This window comes from Dipodomys spectabilis, unplaced genomic scaffold (assembly GCF_019054845.1).
Source record: "Dipodomys spectabilis isolate Male_0828 unplaced genomic scaffold, ASM1905484v1 ptg000301l, whole genome shotgun sequence".
NCBI lineage: Eukaryota > Metazoa > Chordata > Mammalia > Rodentia > Heteromyidae > Dipodomys > Dipodomys spectabilis.
In genome coordinates, this window is record NW_024870978.1 from 11,417,267 (window position 1) to 11,434,985 (window position 17,719).

Here is a 17,719-nt window from a genome sequence, read left to right on the forward strand (position 1 = left end):
TTTGAATGACCCTAATTGATACTTACATGCAAGCATGTTTTAAACCAATATGCCTCTCAGTAGATGAACGAATCGGCAAAATGTGGTATATATATATATATATATGGTGGAATTATATGCTTCCAATTCATAAGAAAATGGAAAGACTTGGAAAAATCCTAAGTAAAATAAGCAAGACACAAAGAAACAGATTTCATTGTTTCCCTCATGTAATAAGTAAGAAATGTCTAAGATAGTCCTAGCAGATGAGCAGAATGGCTCAATAGCTATGTATATATGATCATATAAGATCATGCTGAGCAAAATGAACTCCTCGATATGGAAACAGAGGTTTTTCTTTGTGGTTGTTGTTTTTAATGTACAATGTGATTTCTTTTTTTCATTTGTGTTTTTCCCCTATGTTTTATTCCCTGCTGTATTTGATTTCAGGACCCTGTGTATTGTATATACATTTATCTTAATTTGGCAAAGGAAGAGGAACAACAAAGTGATGAGACAAAGGGCAAACCAATGCAATAGCAATACTCACAAGACAATATGTTGGAAATTTACATTACAACTTGTGAGGGGTATTGGAGTGAAGGAAAAGTGTGAGAAAAATGAGGGGGGAGGTAAAAAAGTTCGACATGGTATGTATTCACTACTTTACAGTTACTGCAACTCCTTCAATACATCACCTTGACAATAAAATTAAATTTTAACAAAAGCACATAAAATATAATAATTTCACTGTATTGATATAGTAAAATTATTCTATGTGTATTAACTTTTTAAAAAATGAACACTATTTGACATCTATTTGAATTCATTACCCCTTCTTTTCAGAGGGTCATCAACTTGAATGTTATCCAATATTTTCACAATATACTTGCCATTATATTGAAAAAAACATAATTTTAGTATTGTCTCATAGTAAAACAGAAAAGTTTAATTCTATGGAAACTGCTAACTTTTAAAACTGAATAATTAAGAGGACAGAATACATATTTTCTTCAAAATTCCTATGACTATTAACTACTCATTTTCAAATTCTGAACATTCTGTACCAGAGACATTCAAAACAGTACCTGTTTGCATGTTACTTAATTCTGCAATAGATGCATATTCCAATGGGGTGGTACATATTGAGAAGTCAACAGAAAAAATAGCCACATTCTGGTAGAGGTTAAAACTATAAAATATCTGTAATAATTAATTCCTCAAGACTAAACATTTGTTCATCAGAGTAAGCTATTATTTCTATGCCCACCAATCCCACACTTTTATGTCATAAAGTTATCCTAACCCAACAGTTTCCAACTTGTAATGTGCACCTTAATATTCCCTAAACTTACAATATGACTAGCTTATCATTATTGTGAAAAAATACTACACTTCTGCTAATGTGATGCCCTTCCTCTTGTGGAAAGAACACTACACTAAACTTTGCTGCAACATTTCCTCCCCAGTAGTATTCTTGAAATCAGAACACTTGCAAATATTATGTATATTTATTTTTTATCTATTATAGATATTCCAGAGACTAAGATCGGAAGATTATGGTTCAAAGCCCACCAAGGTAGGAAGTTTCCTTAGATTCTTTTCCCCAATAAACTGCTCAAGAAAAGCCAGACACAAGTGACACTGAGGTTGAAGTGGTAGGGCACGAGCCTTGAGCAAAAACAGGCTCAGAGAGAATGGCCAGGCCAAGAGATCAAGCCCTAGGACAAAACAAAAAACAAAAACAAAATAAAAACAAACCCCAACCCTAGCATTTTTCTCATTGTATACAGAGGCACGTAATTAAGGAAATTGCTTCCTGTGTTACAAATAGAAGAACCAAGATGTCACACAATTGCTCTCTTCACACCGTGTTACACCAAAGCCTCAAAAAGTTGCTTTTTCTAAATTTATAAATTGTTATCATCCATTTGTCAGCAACTCTGTCCAGATTATTCACGTTATCATTTTATACATGAACTGCTGGAATTATGTATTAACTAAGTTCTAATTATACCTTGCTTGAAAGAATATTTTAGGAAAACAGAATGCCAGAATCATTTGTGAATTTGTCAATTAAACCCTCTACTTAAAGAGAATTTTGTAGTATCCTATAGAATATGAAATTATAAACAAAACCAAAATATTTATTTTAAATCTAAATTCTAATTTAGCAAGGTCTACAAAGTCCTACATTAGATGAACTTTGCTATTTCTCCAGGCTTAAACTTTTGTAAGCCTTCAAGATTTCTTTGGAATCCAACAAAATGATACTTACTTTTTCAAATTTTTGGTTGGGAAATCATGAGCCATTTCACATCTAGGAATATTCTGTAAAGAAGAGAGTATTAAAAACACAACTGAAGATTATATATGACTTACATTTCAATAGGAAACGACTTCTCAAAACATAATGACAAAATTATCCCAAACTTCTAACTGTGAATCCCTTTCTTGTTATTTGGTATGTTTCATTGAGACAAAATTATACTACCTGGTCCAGGGAAGGTATCACTATGTAATTATACTCTCTAATCTCCTGTCTTAGTCTGAGTGCTAGAATTCCAGGCTTGTATCACATTGCCCTGCCATAGTTTGTTGGTTTATTTAATCTAGATACAGACTAGCAATTCTGAACTTCTCCAATGATATTATTCACTAGACTGACTGCTCAGACTGTTTATGTACTATTTTCAAAGATGTTCTAATATTTGACACAGCATATGAACATTTTCAGATGCACCTGCAGGGGTCTCTGATTCATTCCTCATTGGATCTGATCCCTTTAATAATGATTACTTGACTTTCTTACTATCTCTGATTCCTACCTATGTAATATACTCAAACATTTTTGAAGAAAGTTCACTTGAGGACTTTCTCATATTAAAAATTATCATTTCATCTAGTCTTACTCAGGACATATTTTCTATTGTTTTCTAACTTTTCTGCACATTCTGAGAGTTGTTTCATTTGTGTATGTGTGTTTTCACATAGAAGTGTCCCTGTATGTATGTGTATGTTTGTATGTATGTATGCAAAATCCTCAAGCTCTTATTCAACAATCTTGCTCATGACTAGTATTCCATCACTTGAGGCAACCTTCCAATCCAGGTTTTTGGCTAGTTAATTATAGATAGTGTCTCAGAGACTGTTCTTCCCAGGCTGGATGCACACTCAACTTTCCAGACTCCTTTATATTCTTAGGTTTTATTTTTCCAGGAGTATCAACTTTTTTTTTTTTTTGGGGTCCGGTCATGGGGCCTGAACTCTGGGCCTGGGCACTGTCCCTCAGCTCTTCAGCTCAAGACTAGCGCTCTACCACTTGAGCCACAGCACCACTGCCAGCTTTTTTCTTTTTGCTTATGTGGTGCTGAGGAATCGAACCCAGGGCCTCAGGCATGCAAGGCAAGCGCTCTACCACTGAGCCACCTTCCCACCCAAGGAATATCAACTTTTAAACTAGAAATATTTTTTGAGTGTGAAGTCTAAGCTCTAGCCCAGATTTTTAACTCAAGGATTCATATAAAGATAGATGAAGATACACATTACAGATCCTGAGTGTACACTGTTAGAAATGTGATCTTAAGCCATGTGCCAGTGGCTCACACTTATAATGCTAGCTACTCAGGAGGCTGAGATCTAAGGGTTGCAGTTCAAATCCACCACGAGTAGGAAACAATAGCAAGAAAGAAACAAGTTGGGGCTGGGAAGGCAGCTCAGTGGTAGAGCGCTTGCCTTACATGCATGAGGCCCTGGGTTTGATTCCTCAGCACCACATAAGCAAAAAGAAAAAAGCTGGAAGTGGCACTGTGGCTCAAGTGGTAGAGTGCTAGCCTTGAGCTGAAGAGCTGAGGGACAACGCCCAGGCCCAGAGTTCAGGCCCCACGACTGGACCCCCCCCCAAAAAAAGAAATAATAAATTGTGTCCCTATCTTGGGGTTCATTTCACTTAACACCATCTTATATGGCCATATGTACATGGATAATGTTTTTATAAGTCATTTAAATTCCATATTTTGTCTTTACTAAGTTGTCTCTGAAACACATGTTATCTCATGTCCAATGATGTCTTTGAGCTATTTCAATGGTTTCCCTTATTTGCAATAACTAGTATATGTCTGAGTCAAGCAGTAAAGGTCAGATAAGATGATGTTAGGAGAATGAACCCCAAGATAAATATTCAAATGTTTTTTTTGTTTTTTTTTCCTTTCATGCAATTGTTTCTAACATATTATAAGATTATTTCTTTGTTGCTTTGTATGTCCCTCCCCCACCGTATAACCCATGCTTTCACTGTATTTTATGTTGGTATTTGTGGAGGGGAAGGGAAAAAACAAATTGTTTAACTAGGGATACAGGTGGACCGATTGCAACAATGAGATGTACAAGTAGTTATGTCGAAAAACGAACTTTACAACTTTGGTGTGGTGTAGGGGGTAGATCGGGTGGGGGGAAGGGGAGTATGGGAAGGGATTGGAGGGGAAACAAAGAGGAGGCAACAATGCTTGATAAGAAATGTACTCCTGTGATGGGAAGGTGGCTCAGTGGTAGAGCACTTGCCTTGCATGCATGAGGCCCTGGGTTTGATTCCTCAGTACCACATAAGCAGAAAATAAAAAAGCCGGAAGTGGTGCTATGGCTCAGGTGGTAGAGCGCTAGCCTTGAGCTGAAGAGCTGAGGGACAGCACCCAGGCCCAGAGTTCAGGCCTCACGACCGGATCAAAAAAAAAAGAAATGTACTCGTTATGTAATTGTAACTCCTCTGTATGGTATTCTCACAATTAAAAAAAAAGAAAGACTGAAAAGCTCAGAAGACATTTTGCTTTTACCGGTATGGTTCAACTAAAACCAGAAAATACTTCTTTACATTTATATAAACTATTATAACTAGTGAGGATTTAAAAAAGTTTTAGAATATATATTTTATGTCAAAATATTTGTTTATTTTTCAGTTTTGTCAGTTGTGGGGTTTGAAATCTGGGCCTGGACGCTGTCCTTCAGCTCTTCACCTCAAGACTAGTGCTCTACCATTTGAACCATTACCAGTTTTCTGGTGGCTCATTGGAGATAAGAGTTCACAGACTTTCTTGCATAGGCTGGCTTTGAACCATGATTCTCAGCTGTCAGACTCCTTACTAGCTAGGATTACAAGTATGAACCACTGGCACCTACCTACATAATTATATTTTACACATTTATGAGGTATGGTGTGGTAATCCCATTCATTTATATCTTGTGTAATGATCAAGCTATATCATATCCATTAGTTTCTGTGTGTAACATTTCTTTTTAGTGAGACTGCTCAACCCTTATCTTTTCGCTGTGATGAAATATATATTCTTAACTATAATCACTTTGCTTCTTGTGGTATACAATTAATATATTTACTTTTAGTCATGGAAGTCCGCTAATTAAGGTTATATAAAACATGAATTGTAAAGTGAAAAAAATGGTTCCATTACTTGTTTTATCAAAACAATTATGCCTTTTTTCAATTATATTTCTGTGGGAATGTGTAATATTCATTGATTTAACAGTTAAAATTGATAACAGTTGATTCAAACTTGTATTTGAAAATTGCACACAACACAAATATACTTCCACTTTCTTCTACCACATAATTAAAATAACAGTATAGCAAAGCTTGGTGTTAGAGGCTCATGTGTAAAATCCTAGAAACTCAGGAGGCTAAGAACTGAAGATTTTGTTTCAATGTCAGTCTAAACAGACAAAAATGTGAAAACTTGACTCAGACATATACTAGATATTGCAAATAAGGGAAACCATAGGATCTATGTTTCTTTGGGCCTGGTTTACTTCACTTAATATAATTTTTCCAAGTCTTTCTATTTCCTAAAAAATGGGGCAATGTCATTCTTTCTGATGGAGGCATAGAATTCCATTGTGTATATATACCACATTTTCTTGATCCATTCATCTACTGAGGGGCATCTGGGTTGGTTCCATATCTTAGCTATGGTAAATAATGCTGCAATAAACATAGTCGTGCTGGTAGCTTTAGTGTGGTCTTGTTTGTGATCATTTGGGTAAATGCCCAAAAGTGGGATTGCTGGGAAATAGGGGAGCTCCATGTGGAGTCTTCTGAGGAACTTCCATACTGTTTTCCAAAGTGGTTGAACAAGTTTACACTCCCACCAACAATGCAGTAAAGTTCTCTTCTGTCCACATCCCCTCCAGCATCTGTTGTCATTAGAGTTCTTGATTATAAATGTACTCATTATCTTGCCCATGTAATTTTAACCCCTCTGTACAATATTTTCACAATAAAAATAAAAAATACAAAAAAATGTGAAAACTTATCTCCAATTATCCAGCAAGAAGGAGAAGGTAAAGATGTGGCTCAAGGAATAGTGTCATCACCCATGAGCAAAAAATACAATGGAGACCATTAAACATAGAATTCAAGTCCTAAAAATTGCATATACACAGAAGACAACAATAAAAAGTACTGTGAACACCAATAATGAAGACAAAATAGTAGAAAAGATCATGAGAAATTTTGTGTTAACATCTGGAGGACAGAAATCATTTGACAGAATTTTGATTCATGAGAGGGAAAAATCAAAGTCTCATTTGTACAATCTCATTGTATCTATTTGTGGTGAAACCTGGCTATTGGGTAAAATGTGGAAGTGTAGATTGGATTACCTGACAAAGCAGACATTGCCTGTGACTATGCACCATCCCACTCTGCAAAAATCTAAACTTGTGCTCGTTAATTTAAATAAAACCTCATGTTAGAGACTGTTTGGTTCACATAGACAAGGGTCCTTATTTTGAGGCTTCAGACCAGTGCTTTTGTTTATAAGCACTCCTGCTTTACCCCCCTTCCCTTGACTTACTTAGCTGGCACCAAGCCAAGACTTTGAACTAGACCCCACTGCCTTAATCCCTCACTTTCTCCAGCTAAAACTCATTTCACATGCTACCTATGTCTTAGCATTAGTTGTTTTCTTTCTAATCCCCACCAGAAAACTCTTATATACATGTAAATCCACTATAAATACCCTAGTTAGAAAGGTAGTAAGTGTTTAGCATTGGCTGAGACTCTCATCTGTAGATTTGCTCCCTAATAAATCTGTGCTACACTATCTCTTTTCTCCATGGCTTTTGAGTCTGACAACTGATTGGTTTGGTTTGATGTAATCCCATTTATCCAGACTTACTTTGATTTGTTGTGCTTCATGATCTTTGGAAGATTTGACCTATGCCAAGTGGCCCTTGTGTTTCCTGTAACATTTTCAAGGAATTTGGACTTACATTGAGGTCTTCGATCCATTTGGAATCGATTCTGGTGCAGGGGGATATATAAGGATCTAACTTCAGTTTTCTGTGTACAGCCAATTCTACCAGCACAATTTTTTGAAGAGGCTTTTGAGGAGCTTGAGGCCTTTGTGACTCCATCTTGAGCTAGATGTCATCTTCTGAAGTATGAGTTATGCAGCTGACCATGAGCCCTGCCTGGGAATGAACAGAAGAAGCAATTCCTGGGCAACTAGGAACATAAACAATCCTTGGGAAAACCGCAGGCAGGCAGGTGCTGGAGGGCATGGTGACCCCTGCAGTCAGGCCACAGGTGGTGCTTGTTTAAGAAAGGAACCCTGCAGTTTAGCAAGTGTGTCCTTGAGACTCCCTGTGGTGCAAGCCAACCAGTTTAAAGTACTTCAACCCTCTGATCTAACCAACAACCTGTTTCTGCTTTGTAGTGTGCCAATCATACTATAGAATTGTATTAAGAGTTTCCTGTGATGTGTTATAATTTGTTGTAAGATGCTATGTTGTATACAAAGTCCCTGCCTTCCCTAAAAAGTGTATAAAAAGTACTATAACCCTGGGCTCGGGGCCTCTCAGCGTCATGGGCTGCTGCCATGTATGTGGGGGGACCAAGTTCTAGCTTGCAATAAAGACTCCTTTGCTTTTACATTGTTGATGGTCTCTGGTGGTCTTTTGGGTAAGGATTTCCAAATTCAGTTTTACATTTGGTACATTGGCCAGGAATCCCCCCAAAGCCCACCCAGACGCCTTAACCAAGGAGTCATGAGAAACCCGGCTGGTAAGTAGAGGTATTGCCATTCTGAAATCATCTGGTATTTGAGTTGCCTGCAGGTTCTGTATTGGGGTTGGCAAGAGGTCTTGGCAGACGTGCTATAAGACAGCCAACGGGGCCGGTGGGAGATGTCCCTCAGACCTCCTGGGGGGTAAACTATCCACTAGTGCAGAAGCTTGAGTCTGGCACTTTCTGACTGATAGTTTACAGGGTAGGCTATCCACTAGTGCGGGGTCCGGCACTTTCTGACTGACAGTCTACAATGCACATGCTGTGAACATGTCTTGTCTCAGGGTTCAGTGTTTTGTCTGTGTGTCTTTTGTAATTCTTGGAATGTTTCTTCTCCCAGATTCATCCTGATGCAAGGGCTCAGAGGAGACTGGCTAACACCCCCTTAATATCTGTTTCTCTCTAGCTCCTTCTTTTTTTATGAAATTGCCACTGACCACTTGCAAGTGGCACCAGCAAGATCTTAGCCTCGGGCCTTGGCCCAGGGGGTCTGAGTACGGGGGAGAACCTGTCAGTCTGAGGGGATGGCCACTAGGGACTTCATTCCCTTGCCCCAAGATGACTGGGAATTCTCCTTTGCCTTGGAAGGCTCCTGGGTCAATGTTTGCAGGAATCTAAAAGAAAAATCCTCCCGAGGTGAGTAGAGGGGGATCGAGTCCCCTGGTAAGTGAGTGGTGCTGAGATGTCGCCCCATTCACTGAGACCTGATTTTGTCTTTGTGGCCACTTGTCTGTCTTGTTTACTTTGGTGTGTTTTCTGTTCTATGTTTTCTGAGGTAGGGAAGTTCTGGGTGAGAGTGGCAGGCTCACTCAGCAAACTCTGGATTCAGCTTGAGAACAGCACAGAGTTCTGGGGGCCTATTAGTCCCCAACTCAGCCTTTGGTTGTTGTTTTGTCTAGTTCCGTTTTAGAATTGGTACCAGTTTTAAATGTGAATCCTTGGTTTTTGTGTTTATCAGTGTTTTTGATATTTATTTGAACATCTCTGGGGGAATAAAAGTCTCAGCCTCTGGCTGGGCTTGGTCACAAACCTGCTAAGTCTCCTTCCCCCCTTCTTTTGTTACAGCAGCCAAGAGGAGGGGCATGGACAAGCCTCAGGTGCACCTTCTCCTGGTGGAGGCTGCTGGAGAGAGGTTAGGGTGTAGATAGCAGTGAGCCTGGTCTGGACTTTCAGCTGCTCCAGACAGCTTAACAATTTGTAAAGTGCTCTTGTCAAAATTGGGTAAAAATCAGGCCAGTTCAGTTTCAGGTGACCCCCTCCCCCAGCCCTCCTCCAACAGAAGGGATTCAAAAGACTGATTGGTGAAATCCTTGCTAAACAAGCAAGCCCTGGAAAAATGAAGCTCAACAAAGGTACTTCATTTAAAAGAAATATGTCTTAAATTTTTTAAAAAAACTAGAAAATGTACGTACAACTGATTTTGATTTTTGTGTGCTTTAAGATCTGTGTGAGTGTTTTGTATGTGTTTATGAACATGTTCAAGATAAGAGTTGTCAGCATGCTGTAACAATGGGTGAGTTTAAGTTTAAAATTCAAAAGGTTATGAGGTTTGGACATTACCAAAAATTTTAAGGAATCTTCACATTGTTTTTAATGGCTTTTTAAGGATTCTTTAACTTAAAAATTAGAAAATCTAGTGTTGAGTTCTAATTTTATTCCCTTGTGGTCAGAGAGAATGCAAGGTTTCTGAATTTGGACGTTTGCTTTGTGGCTTAAAATGTGGTCTATTTTAGAAAATGTTCCATGTGCTGCTGAGAAAAACGTGTATTCTGATGCTGCTGGGTGAAATATTCGGTAGATGTCTGTTAAATCTAGTTGATCTATGCAGTTGTTTAGATCTGCGGTTTCTCTGTTGAGTTTTTGCCTAGTTGATCTATCTAGTTGGGAAAGTGGTGTGTTAAAATCCCCAACAATTAATGTCTTTGGAACTATGTGGGATTTGAGGGAAAGTAGTGTTTCTTGGATAAATTTGGGTGCTTCGTTGTTTGGTGAATAGATATTTAGAATTGTAATATCCTCCTGAAGGAGAGATCTCTCAATTAGTATGTAGTGACATTCTTTGTCTCCTCACGAATTTTAATTTGAAGTCTATTTTATCTGATATTAGGATTGCAACTCCCGCCTGTTTATGGGGGCCGTATCACCTTGCACCAGAATCAACTCCAAATGGATCAAAGACCTCGGAGTCAAAGCAGACATTCTGAAAACATTACAGGATGCAATAGGAGAAACCCTAGGTCTCCTTGGCACAGGCTGAAAATTTCTTAATAAAGACCCAGAAACACAACAAAGCAAAGAAAGGTTGGACAAATGGGATTGCATGAAGTTAGAGAGCTTCTGCATGGCAAAGGAATAGCTAGCAAGATCCATAGAAAGCCTACGGATTGGGAGAAGATCTTCACTAGCCATATATATCTAATATATCTACTATATACTTAGAACTCAAAAAATTAAATCCCCCGACAACAAATCCTCAAAGAAACAACTGCCCAATAAATAAGTGGGCTAAAGACGTAAAGAGAAACTTCTCTGAAGAGGAAAGAAGTGTAGTAGGAAGACCCCCTCCTCAGGCAAGCAAGCCCACGTAGTCGTCTGGAGTGACAGAGCCCACCGCAACAAAGTTGTTATTAAAGAAGCCACTTTATTGAGAAGGTTCCTGCACTGACTGGCCAGGGCCACAGCACAGACTCGGGAGCTGATACTGCGACCCCGAGCAGCCCATGTGCTTAGGTTTTTATTAGCAAAAATCACAAGGTGACGCCTGGTCACATAGGCGACCAATGAGATTTTCACACACCCAAAAGATTGCACAGTCATACCAGACCACACGCAGGTGGCCAGTGAGGTTACACTTTGTCACATAATGGCTGTTTAAACCATCCTATCACTTTTGGTTTAAATGACTTGCAAATTTAATGGTAAAGCGGAGCTTAAGGTAAACATACACAAAGGAGTTTAACATATACATGTGAAAAAGGCGGAGTTTATAGTAAACTCGGGATGTTGCCAGCATGCCAGCCAGCATGCCAGCATGAGCCGGATTACTGGCTACCTGTTTAATCGGTCAGTCTTTAACAAAACAATGAAGGTGGGTTAAGTTAAGGGGAGGGGGACCTAGAGGCATTCTTTTCATTTCAAGAACTGGGCTGGTTGGAGCCAAGATTTTTGTTTTTTTTCTATAATCCCTAAAACAAAAACAAAATCTTTAAAGAAGCTGTCCCAGCTCGAGTCTCCTCTCAGGGCCTAGTTCAGAAGGATGGCCAATAGATATATGAAGAAATGCTCAACCTCTCTAGCCATAAAAGAAATGCAAATCAAAACAACATTGAGATACCACCTCACTCCAGTTAGAATGGCTGAAATCAAAACTCTAAAAACAACAGATGCTGGAGGGGATGCGGACAGAAGGGAACCTTACTGCATTGTTGGTGGTCGTGTAAAGTTGTTCAACCACTTTGGAAAGTAGTATGGAGGTTCATCAAAAGACTCCACATAGAGCTCCCATGTGACCCAGCAATCAGACTTTTGGGCATTTACCCAAAAGTATACAAACAAGACCACATTAAAGCTACCAGCACGACTATGTTTATTGGAGCACTATTTACTATAGCTAAGTTATGGAACCAACCCAGATGCCCCTCAGTAGATGAATGGATCAAGAAAATGTGGTATATATACACAATGGAATTCTATGCCTCCATCAGAAAGAATGACATTGCCCCATTTGTTAGGAAGTAGAAAGACTTGGAAAAAATTATAGTAAGTGAAGTAAGTGAAGCCCAAAGAAACATAGGTCCCATGGTTTCCCTTATTTGCAATATCTAGTATACGTCTGAGTCAAGCAGAAAAGGTCAGATCAGGTGATGTTAGGAAAATGAACCCTAAGATATATATTCAAATGTTCTTTTTCTTTCATGTATTTGTTTCTAACGCATTTATAAGATTATTTCTTTGTTGTTTTGTATGTCCCTACCCCACAGTATAAACCCTGCTTTCACTGTATTTGATGTTGGTATAATTTGTGAAGGGGAAGGGGAGAAACAAGTCGTTTAAATAAGGATACAGGTGGACCCATTGCAACAATGAGAAGTACAAGTTGTCATGTGGAAAATGAACTTTACAACTTTGTTGCGGGGGGGGGGGGTGCGGGGGCCCCCCGGGAAGGATTGGGTGGGGAGGTGGGGGGAGGCTGGGAAGGGATGGAAAGGGGAAACAAAGGAGGAGGCTACAATGCTTGATAAGAAATGTACTCATTATCTTGCCCATCTAATTGTAACCCCTCTGTACAGTATTTTCACAATAAAAAATAAATAAAAATTAAAAAATTAGGAAATCTGGTATTTTAAAATCTAATATTTTAAAATGCATAAGGCTGTTTATACTGTAATCAAGATATCTGGCTTAACACAAATGCATTGGCTGTTTGGAATTTAGTTCCTTGGCTAAAATTTGGAGATAAATATTAGAAATTTAAGTGTAAAGGTTAGTTTAACACTGTCAAAGATGTTACCTGTTCTGTCTGTCTAAAACTGTGTATTTCATTCAAGAACCAAGAGATAAAAAAAGGGAAAACTTAGAAACCAACAGAAGACCTGTCTTTAGGGGTGAAGAGTGAACAGGCAGAAGCGCAGTTCAGCTGGTCATGCATGGTGGGACAGGCCCTAAGGAAGTCCACAGATAATGGGACAGGCCCTGGGAGGAGTCCATGCATGGTGAAAGGGGGCAAGCTGGCACAAAGGCATTTCATCTAACACTAAAGAGTTGGCTTAGGTACGTGCCCTTTCCATAGGAGGGGCCAAGTGGCCCATCTTTGTTCTGTCCCTTTTCCCTGCAGATAGACACTGAAAACATGATTGTTAAAATGAGTGATGTGATGATCTGATTAGTATTGCTAAAACTGCCCCTTGGACTTAAAAAGAGGGTTAAAAAGTTTATTTGCATAATGTGACTTGCTTTCAATGATGTTCTACAAGTAGTATATGTTTCTAAAAGTCATAAGGGTGTTAAGTCTAGCTTCTTGGTACAGTGATGGTGATTGTAATTCTTGCATTAAGGAAAAATTGACATTTAAGTTTAAAAGTTTTAATGTGTATCTGTTTTAAAACAAGCAGCCAAGAGACAATGAATCACACTTTGCCTCAAGATTTTAAGAGATTTTTTAAAAATGCAACTAAAAACTAATGTATAGAATATTAAAAAGGAGATTAATAGGAGGCTTAAAAATTAAGGATGGATTTTTGGGTATAAGGTTTAAGAGTAAAATTGTTCTTAATATTTGCCTCAAAGTGCACAAAAGGAAAAATTAGGATTACCAAAATAATTGCTATTCTAGTTTGCTCTTATAGGTTTTTTTTTTTTTTTAACAGTTTCCAGCAAGCCCAGAGCAAAGTACAGAGGATTTTTACAAGTTTGTTATATGTAATTTTGGCTTTTATAAGTTCCAGGTAAGAGCATGCTTAAAAGCTACTTCTATGTTGACCACCTTGTTGCTTTTAATTGGAGTAAAGTGGCCTTCTATAAGACTCATTGATCTGCAAACTGGTTCGAAGCCAGCCCGGGGAAGAAAAAGGTCCCTGTGAGACTGTCACCTCTAATCATCCAGCGGAGTGCTGAAAGAGCAAGCAAAGTTGCTTTGGGACTCAAAGTGGCAGAGTGTTAACCTTGAGCTGTAGAGCTGAGGGACAGCACTCAGGCCCTGAGTTCAAGTTCAGCGACCAACTAAGGGAAATGCCAATGAGGCATTTTTTCCAGTGTGGAGAAGACACTCCTGGAACAAAAGCAATGGTGGAGCATCCAGAGGCAGTAAGCCACTGCTTGGATGGCGGAAATGTCGGATCCTAGAGTCATTTGTGCATGGCCCTTCAAGAATTGATCAGCCAGGAGGTCATGCGAAGACAGTTTGTAAGCATGCCTAATGTCCATGACTATTTACCTCGTAAGGGACAGGAACTTGCCATCCTGTGATAGTAGTAAAAAGCTAAAGTTATAAAATGTGGGGGATAGTTTAAATCCCAGCCCTTGTATGTGCCAAAAATTCTAATTGGCAGTAATTTTTGAGCTGACACCAGCTACATGAAATTCATCTCCTCAGGAAAAAGTTCGTAAACCTGTAAGTGTGTTTCTATTGATATCTCTCTGCAGGTCTGCATAGGTAACTTGGGCATCATTAGAGACCACATTCCTAAGCCATCCAGAAAGATGCTTTTGCAAACCAGAAGGCTAAACAAGCTACACTGCTGTAGCCAGAGAAAAGATTTGTGCATTTGCCAAAAGTTAAAATATTGTTCTTTGTAAAGTAGGCTAAGGTTATAGGTTCCTGGCTAGGTAGGATCAACACCCCTGAGTCAGCTTAAAGAAGTTACAGAAGATGAATATTCACCCATCTTCTGCTTTTAAGAACAAGGGACCAGAGTCACTTTAAAAAGTTGTGGCCAAATAGACAGAAGGAAAAGGCATGGGAAATAGTACAGGCCTGAGCCCTCTATAACTGCCTAGAAAATCAGCCTTATTAAAAGAACTATCTAGTTTAAAAAGTTGTCATCTTGGTAAATTGTCCTGGGCTATTGTCTAAATAGTCTTAAAAACTAGTGGGGTCACAGCCTGCCAAGCCTATGCAATGTATCCTTAACCAGTCTGTGTAGGAATTTGCAGCCCAGCAGGAGGTGTGACAGTCCCTTGAAGCCACTGAAAGACCCTGCTGCTGCTGCTACAGCTTGACAGTCCCTGGAAGAAATCTACATTGTTACCCTGACCACCTCCACTGTGAAAAAAGTAGAGTGAACTGCCTGATTCCATCACCTGAGACTGCATCCTGGTTGAAAGCTGCTAAAACTAAGATCTTGTGGGACATTCTTTTGGGTGATATCAAGAAACCTTCTCTATTCCCATAGTGGATATTGGGGGCAAGGATCACTGGCATGCTTGCCTTAGGCACTTCAGTGCATAGTGACTGAAAATCCACTCTATAGTCACAGCCAAGTTTGGCTCTGGTATGGTAATAACCTGAGTGTGTTTTCAATACAGGTAGTAATGAGACCCAGCCTTGATCTTAGACTTAAAATCTAGCAAGCTTCTGCATCCCAGTGGTGACTTGAGGCTGCTCTGAGATAACTTGGTTCTGCAAGCCAAAGGAAAAATGGGCATTTTAAAACTCTAGCCTTAAAGAAGTTCAAGGAATTGCAAACAAGAGGAGGGTAGTAAAGAAAGCCTTGGGAAAGGAATTGGGAAAAAATTAGTATCCTCTTTGGATAAAAAAGGATTTGAAAAGTAAGGATTGTCTTAAAACATTAAATCATTGGAGTAAAGAAGACAAACCTCAGACAGTTCACGTATGTAGTAAATGGTATGAGTATGTCTTAAATTGGACCTTCATGAGTACTGCTGGTATAAAATTAAGTTAACTGATATACGGAGTCAGGACTGGTGGAAAAAAATGTAAGAGCCTTTGGTACTGTTAATTTTGTTACTCATAGTTGGGTCCAGTGTTGTAAACCGGCTAGTGATATTTGTTAGAAAACGCATTAACAGTGTACAGCTGATGATCTTAAAGGCTCAATATCAACTGGTACCCAATGGAGAACATGATGTGTGCCCATAAGGACCATGATTGGTCCTTAAGGTGCCTATCAGAAAGGGGGAAATGAGGAGTCTGAGGCCTGAGTGACTCCATCTTGAGCAAGATATCATCATCTGAAGTATGAGTTATGCAGCTGACCATGAGCCCCGCCTGGGAATGAACAGAAGAAGCAATTCCTGGGCAACTAGGAACATAAACAATCCTTGGGAAAACCCGCAGGCAGGCAGGTGCTGGAGGGCATGGTGACCCCTGCAGTCAGGCCACAGGTGGTGCTTGTTTAAGAAAGGAACCCTGCAGTTTAGCAAGTGTGTCCTTGAGACTCCCTGTGGTGCAAGCCAACCAGTTTAAAGTACTTCAACCCTCTGATCTAACCAACAACCTGTTTCTGCTTTGTAGTGTGCCAATCATACTATAGAATTGTATTAAGAGTTTCCCGTGATTGTTATAATTTGTTGTAAGATGCTATGATGTATACAAAGTCCCTGCCTTCCCTAAAAAGTGTATAAAAAGTACTATAACCCTGGGCTCGGGGCCTCTCAGTGTCACGGGCTGCTGCCATGTATGTGGGGGGACCAAGTTTTTCTAGCTTGCAATAAAGACTCCTTTGCTTTTACATTGTTGATGGTCTCTGGTGGTCTTTTGGGTAAGGATTTCCGAATTCAGTTTTACACTGTCTTTCTTCCATCCTGTTTCTGGCTCCCTAATCAAAAATTATGTGCCTGTAGGAGTGGATTCATTTCTGGGTCTTCAATTCTGTTGTATTGATGGAATTCCGTGTTTCTATCGGAAAGAATAGCACTACCCCATTCCTGAGGAATTGGAAAGACTGGAAAAAAATGATATTAAGTGAAATAAGCCAGATCCAATTAAATATATACTGCATGATTTTCCTCATTTGTAATAACTAGAATATGTCCATAAATCTACACATTAAACCAATAGGTAGTAAAAGACAAATAATTATACTTGGACATGAATAACTAACAGCAATCTAAGCATTCACATGGCGAAAACAAGGGCAGCTATTCTTAGGAGAGGATCACAATGGCTCAATACCTATGTACATAGGACCATATTGCAACGAACTCTAAGAATCAATCATGCATATGAAATACATATATCTGTATATAATTTTAATAGATGTCATAAAAATAACCGACTTCCCTGTAATCTCAAAGCAAAATTCTAGGTTTAGAAGATAAAACTGAGGAATGTTTTCAAAACAAAAACTAAAATATATAGAGGAAAATGTGGGAGAGAAAAGATAAGATGAAAAGTACAGTAGCTATCTGTTGAAGAATTCATAAAAAATTTCCAAAACTATACAAGAGAGCTGGGGTACAGCTCAGTTGTAGGACTAGACTAATATATACAAAGCCATGGATTCAATCTCCAAGAAGGCATAATAAGGTAATAAATAGTAATAATAAAATAATTACTTGAAATAAATGCTTTCAAGTTAGAGAGGCCTGATTCCTAAAACAGTATACAAATTACTCTCAATTCTTGTATCCAATGACATAAAACTACAAGAATGAAGAGGAAATAGTTTTCCTTTTCTATCCTTTCCTTTAGTTTTCTGTTTTCTTCTTTTCCTTTTTCCTTTGGCACTACTGGTGCTTGAAATTGCTAAGGCTCTGACCACTTTAGATTATTTTTCAGATGAGGTCTTACTTCTTGGCCAAGCCTCCTTTGAGCAATAATCTCTTACATATGGCTTCCACAAAAGTGAGATAACAGGGAAATTACACTATATCTAGCTTTCTGTGTTTTTATAGTTTCTCACGATTTTTTTTTTGTCAGAACTGGCCCTGGATGTTGGTGTTCTAAAGATCTGCCTTCTAATTAGCAAGCTTGGACTCAGACTATTTTCCAATGTAAACATTCGATATTGACTTCTATTTTCTAGATATCATTAAATTCTATTGAGCTTAGTATGGATCATTATGATGTTATAAGAAGAACACAGAGAAATCCCTTGAATATTTTCCCAGTTTCTTTAAATATTTATAGAATGACATCACAAGTAGGACATTAATATTTCACAAGTGCCTTATGCAGACTTCAGTTACTTTAATTATTTTGTG